Source organism: Syngnathus scovelli, chromosome 22 (genome assembly GCF_024217435.2).
Source record: "Syngnathus scovelli strain Florida chromosome 22, RoL_Ssco_1.2, whole genome shotgun sequence".
NCBI classification, from domain to species: domain Eukaryota; kingdom Metazoa; phylum Chordata; class Actinopteri; order Syngnathiformes; family Syngnathidae; genus Syngnathus; species Syngnathus scovelli.
In genome coordinates, this window is record NC_090868.1 from 1 (window position 1) to 7,500 (window position 7,500).

Here is a 7,500-nt window from a genome sequence, read left to right on the forward strand (position 1 = left end):
ACCCTAACCCTAACCCTAACCCTAACCCTAACCCTAACCCTAACCCTAACCCTAACCCTAACCCTAACCCTAACCCTAACCCTAACCCTAACCCTAACCCTAACCCTAACCCTAACCCTAACCCTAACCCTAACCCTAACCCTAACCCTAACCCTAACCCTAACCCTAACCCTAACCCTAACCCTAACCCTAACCCTAACCCTAACCCTAACCCTAACCCTAACCCTAACCCTAACCCTAACCCTAACCCTAACCCTAACCCTAACCCTAACCCTAACCCTAACCCTAACCCTAACCCTAACCCTAACCCTAACCCTAACCCTAACCCTAACCCTAACCCTAACCCTAACCCTAACCCTAACCCTAACCCTAACCCTAACCCTAACCCTAACCCTAACCCTAACCCTAACCCTAACCCTAACCCTAACCCTAACCCTAACCCTAACCCTAACCCTAACCCTAACCCTAACCCTAACCCTAACCCTAACCCTAACCCTAACCCTAACCCTAACCCTAACCCTAACCCTAACCCTAACCCTAACCCTAACCCTAACCCTAACCCTAACCCTAACCCTAACCCTAACCCTAACCCTAACCCTAACCCTAACCCTAACCCTAACCCTAACCCTAACCCTAACCCTAACCCTAACCCTAACCCTAACCCTAACCCTAACCCTAACCCTAACCCTAACCCTAACCCTAACCCTAACCCTAACCCTAACCCTAACCCTAACCCTAACCCTAACCCTAACCCTAACCCTAACCCTAACCCTAACCCTAACCCTAACCCTAACCCTAACCCTAACCCTAACCCTAACCCTAACCCTAACCCTAACCCTAACCCTAACCCTAACCCTAACCCTAACCCTAACCCTAACCCTAACCCTAACCCTAACCCTAACCCTAACCCTAACCCTAACCCTAACCCTAACCCTAACCCTAACCCTAACCCTAACCCTAACCCTAACCCTAACCCTAACCCTAACCCTAACCCTAACCCTAACCCTAACCCTAACCCTAACCCTAACCCTAACCCTAACCCTAACCCTAACCCTAACCCTAACCCTAACCCTAACCCTAACCCTAACCCTAACCCTAACCCTAACCCTAACCCTAACCCTAACCCTAACCCTAACCCTAACCCTAACCCTAACCCTAACCCTAACCCTAACCCTAACCCTAACCCTAACCCTAACCCTAACCCTAACCCTAACCCTAACCCTAACCCTAACCCTAACCCTAACCCTAACCCTAACCCTAACCCTAACCCTAACCCTAACCCTAACCCTAACCCTAACCCTAACCCTAACCCTAACCCTAACCCTAACCCTAACCCTAACCCTAACCCTAACCCTAACCCTAACCCTAACCCTAACCCTAACCCTAACCCTAACCCTAACCCTAACCCTAACCCTAACCCTAACCCTAACCCTAACCCTAACCCTAACCCTAACCCTAACCCTAACCCTAACCCTAACCCTAACCCTAACCCTAACCCTAACCCTAACCCTAACCCTAACCCTAACCCTAACCCTAACCCTAACCCTAACCCTAACCCTAACCCTAACCCTAACCCTAACCCTAACCCTAACCCTAACCCTAACCCTAACCCTAACCCTAACCCTAACCCTAACCCTAACCCTAACCCTAACCCTAACCCTAACCCTAACCCTAACCCTAACCCTAACCCTAACCCTAACCCTAACCCTAACCCTAACCCTAACCCTAACCCTAACCCTAACCCTAACCCTAACCCTAACCCTAACCCTAACCCTAACCCTAACCCTAACCCTAACCCTAACCCTAACCCTAACCCTAACCCTAACCCTAACCCTAACCCTAACCCTAACCCTAACCCTAACCCTAACCCTAACCCTAACCCTAACCCTAACCCTAACCCTAACCCTAACCCTAACCCTAACCCTAACCCTAACCCTAACCCTAACCCTAACCCTAACCCTAACCCTAACCCTAACCCTAACCCTAACCCTAACCCTAACCCTAACCCTAACCCTAACCCTAACCCTAACCCTAACCCTAACCCTAACCCTAACCCTAACCCTAACCCTAACCCTAACCCTAACCCTAACCCTAACCCTAACCCTAACCCTAACCCTAACCCTAACCCTAACCCTAACCCTAACCCTAACCCTAACCCTAACCCTAACCCTAACCCTAACCCTAACCCTAACCCTAACCCTAACCCTAACCCTAACCCTAACCCTAACCCTAACCCTAACCCTAACCCTAACCCTAACCCTAACCCTAACCCTAACCCTAACCCTAACCCTAACCCTAACCCTAACCCTAACCCTAACCCTAACCCTAACCCTAACCCTAACCCTAACCCTAACCCTAACCCTAACCCTAACCCTAACCCTAACCCTAACCCTAACCCTAACCCTAACCCTAACCCTAACCCTAACCCTAACCCTAACCCTAACCCTAACCCTAACCCTAACCCTAACCCTAACCCTAACCCTAACCCTAACCCTAACCCTAACCCTAACCCTAACCCTAACCCTAACCCTAACCCTAACCCTAACCCTAACCCTAACCCTAACCCTAACCCTAACCCTAACCCTAACCCTAACCCTAACCCTAACCCTAACCCTAACCCTAACCCTAACCCTAACCCTAACCCTAACCCTAACCCTAACCCTAACCCTAACCCTAACCCTAACCCTAACCCTAACCCTAACCCTAACCCTAACCCTAACCCTAACCCTAACCCTAACCCTAACCCTAACCCTAACCCTAACCCTAACCCTAACCCTAACCCTAACCCTAACCCTAACCCTAACCCTAACCCTAACCCTAACCCTAACCCTAACCCTAACCCTAACCCTAACCCTAACCCTAACCCTAACCCTAACCCTAACCCTAACCCTAACCCTAACCCTAACCCTAACCCTAACCCTAACCCTAACCCTAACCCTAACCCTAACCCTAACCCTAACCCTAACCCTAACCCTAACCCTAACCCTAACCCTAACCCTAACCCTAACCCTAACCCTAACCCTAACCCTAACCCTAACCCTAACCCTAACCCTAACCCTAACCCTAACCCTAACCCTAACCCTAACCCTAACCCTAACCCTAACCCTAACCCTAACCCTAACCCTAACCCTAACCCTAACCCTAACCCTAACCCTAACCCTAACCCTAACCCTAACCCTAACCCTAACCCTAACCCTAACCCTAACCCTAACCCTAACCCTAACCCTAACCCTAACCCTAACCCTAACCCTAACCCTAACCCTAACCCTAACCCTAACCCTAACCCTAACCCTAACCCTAACCCTAACCCTAACCCTAACCCTAACCCTAACCCTAACCCTAACCCTAACCCTAACCCTAACCCTAACCCTAACCCTAACCCTAACCCTAACCCTAACCCTAACCCTAACCCTAACCCTAACCCTAACCCTAACCCTAACCCTAACCCTAACCCTAACCCTAACCCTAACCCTAACCCTAACCCTAACCCTAACCCTAACCCTAACCCTAACCCTAACCCTAACCCTAACCCTAACCCTAACCCTAACCCTAACCCTAACCCTAACCCTAACCCTAACCCTAACCCTAACCCTAACCCTAACCCTAACCCTAACCCTAACCCTAACCCTAACCCTAACCCTAACCCTAACCCTAACCCTAACCCTAACCCTAACCCTAACCCTAACCCTAACCCTAACCCTAACCCTAACCCTAACCCTAACCCTAACCCTAACCCTAACCCTAACCCTAACCCTAACCCTAACCCTAACCCTAACCCTAACCCTAACCCTAACCCTAACCCTAACCCTAACCCTAACCCTAACCCTAACCCTAACCCTAACCCTAACCCTAACCCTAACCCTAACCCTAACCCTAACCCTAACCCTAACCCTAACCCTAACCCTAACCCTAACCCTAACCCTAACCCTAACCCTAACCCTAACCCTAACCCTAACCCTAACCCTAACCCTAACCCTAACCCTAACCCTAACCCTAACCCTAACCCTAACCCTAACCCTAACCCTAACCCTAACCCTAACCCTAACCCTAACCCTAACCCTAACCCTAACCCTAACCCTAACCCTAACCCTAACCCTAACCCTAACCCTAACCCTAACCCTAACCCTAACCCTAACCCTAACCCTAACCCTAACCCTAACCCTAACCCTAACCCTAACCCTAACCCTAACCCTAACCCTAACCCTAACCCTAACCCTAACCCTAACCCTAACCCTAACCCTAACCCTAACCCTAACCCTAACCCTAACCCTAACCCTAACCCTAACCCTAACCCTAACCCTAACCCTAACCCTAACCCTAACCCTAACCCTAACCCTAACCCTAACCCTAACCCTAACCCTAACCCTAACCCTAACCCTAACCCTAACCCTAACCCTAACCCTAACCCTAACCCTAACCCTAACCCTAACCCTAACCCTAACCCTAACCCTAACCCTAACCCTAACCCTAACCCTAACCCTAACCCTAACCCTAACCCTAACCCTAACCCTAACCCTAACCCTAACCCTAACCCTAACCCTAACCCTAACCCTAACCCTAACCCTAACCCTAACCCTAACCCTAACCCTAACCCTAACCCTAACCCTAACCCTAACCCTAACCCTAACCCTAACCCTAACCCTAACCCTAACCCTAACCCTAACCCTAACCCTAACCCTAACCCTAACCCTAACCCTAACCCTAACCCTAACCCTAACCCTAACCCTAACCCTAACCCTAACCCTAACCCTAACCCTAACCCTAACCCTAACCCTAACCCTAACCCTAACCCTAACCCTAACCCTAACCCTAACCCTAACCCTAACCCTAACCCTAACCCTAACCCTAACCCTAACCCTAACCCTAACCCTAACCCTAACCCTAACCCTAACCCTAACCCTAACCCTAACCCTAACCCTAACCCTAACCCTAACCCTAACCCTAACCCTAACCCTAACCCTAACCCTAACCCTAACCCTAACCCTAACCCTAACCCTAACCCTAACCCTAACCCTAACCCTAACCCTAACCCTAACCCTAACCCTAACCCTAACCCTAACCCTAACCCTAACCCTAACCCTAACCCTAACCCTAACCCTAACCCTAACCCTAACCCTAACCCTAACCCTAACCCTAACCCTAACCCTAACCCTAACCCTAACCCTAACCCTAACCCTAACCCTAACCCTAACCCTAACCCTAACCCTAACCCTAACCCTAACCCTAACCCTAACCCTAACCCTAACCCTAACCCTAACCCTAACCCTAACCCTAACCCTAACCCTAACCCTAACCCTAACCCTAACCCTAACCCTAACCCTAACCCTAACCCTAACCCTAACCCTAACCCTAACCCTAACCCTAACCCTAACCCTAACCCTAACCCTAACCCTAACCCTAACCCTAACCCTAACCCTAACCCTAACCCTAACCCTAACCCTAACCCTAACCCTAACCCTAACCCTAACCCTAACCCTAACCCTAACCCTAACCCTAACCCTAACCCTAACCCTAACCCTAACCCTAACCCTAACCCTAACCCTAACCCTAACCCTAACCCTAACCCTAACCCTAACCCTAACCCTAACCCTAACCCTAACCCTAACCCTAACCCTAACCCTAACCCTAACCCTAACCCTAACCCTAACCCTAACCCTAACCCTAACCCTAACCCTAACCCTAACCCTAACCCTAACCCTAACCCTAACCCTAACCCTAACCCTAACCCTAACCCTAACCCTAACCCTAACCCTAACCCTAACCCTAACCCTAACCCTAACCCTAACCCTAACCCTAACCCTAACCCTAACCCTAACCCTAACCCTAACCCTAACCCTAACCCTAACCCTAACCCTAACCCTAACCCTAACCCTAACCCTAACCCTAACCCTAACCCTAACCCTAACCCTAACCCTAACCCTAACCCTAACCCTAACCCTAACCCTAACCCTAACCCTAACCCTAACCCTAACCCTAACCCTAACCCTAACCCTAACCCTAACCCTAACCCTAACCCTAACCCTAACCCTAACCCTAACCCTAACCCTAACCCTAACCCTAACCCTAACCCTAACCCTAACCCTAACCCTAACCCTAACCCTAACCCTAACCCTAACCCTAACCCTAACCCTAACCCTAACCCTAACCCTAACCCTAACCCTAACCCTAACCCTAACCCTAACCCTAACCCTAACCCTAACCCTAACCCTAACCCTAACCCTAACCCTAACCCTAACCCTAACCCTAACCCTAACCCTAACCCTAACCCTAACCCTAACCCTAACCCTAACCCTAACCCTAACCCTAACCCTAACCCTAACCCTAACCCTAACCCTAACCCTAACCCTAACCCTAACCCTAACCCTAACCCTAACCCTAACCCTAACCCTAACCCTAACCCTAACCCTAACCCTAACCCTAACCCTAACCCTAACCCTAACCCTAACCCTAACCCTAACCCTAACCCTAACCCTAACCCTAACCCTAACCCTAACCCTAACCCTAACCCTAACCCTAACCCTAACCCTAACCCTAACCCTAACCCTAACCCTAACCCTAACCCTAACCCTAACCCTAACCCTAACCCTAACCCTAACCCTAACCCTAACCCTAACCCTAACCCTAACCCTAACCCTAACCCTAACCCTAACCCTAACCCTAACCCTAACCCTAACCCTAACCCTAACCCTAACCCTAACCCTAACCCTAACCCTAACCCTAACCCTAACCCTAACCCTAACCCTAACCCTAACCCTAACCCTAACCCTAACCCTAACCCTAACCCTAACCCTAACCCTAACCCTAACCCTAACCCTAACCCTAACCCTAACCCTAACCCTAACCCTAACCCTAACCCTAACCCTAACCCTAACCCTAACCCTAACCCTAACCCTAACCCTAACCCTAACCCTAACCCTAACCCTAACCCTAACCCTAACCCTAACCCTAACCCTAACCCTAACCCTAACCCTAACCCTAACCCTAACCCTAACCCTAACCCTAACCCTAACCCTAACCCTAACCCTAACCCTAACCCTAACCCTAACCCTAACCCTAACCCTAACCCTAACCCTAACCCTAACCCTAACCCTAACCCTAACCCGGACCTCCAAGTGGAGACCAGCAGAGGCCGGATTTGGTCGCCTGATCCGCAAAATCTATAACTTGATTAAGGTCTACCACCACCTGAACAATGTAGACCCCCAGCAGTGGGCTACACAACCTCGGATGATCACCAGGATGGAGGAGGTGTTGTCCACAATGATCAAGCCGGCATTCCTAGATAGCAGGGTTGTGCGGGACATTGTGGACAATGCCAAGACCTGGGGCAAGACCACCTGCCAGATCCTCAAACGTCATTACGAGTCCCACCTACCGTTCTGCCGGTCCGACATGGAATTTGCACTCCAAGACAACAATCTAGAATGGGAGGCTGCTTTCCAAGTGGCGGTTGGTTGGGCCAAGCGAAATTTTCCACGCCTACTACCAGGCACAATTTCG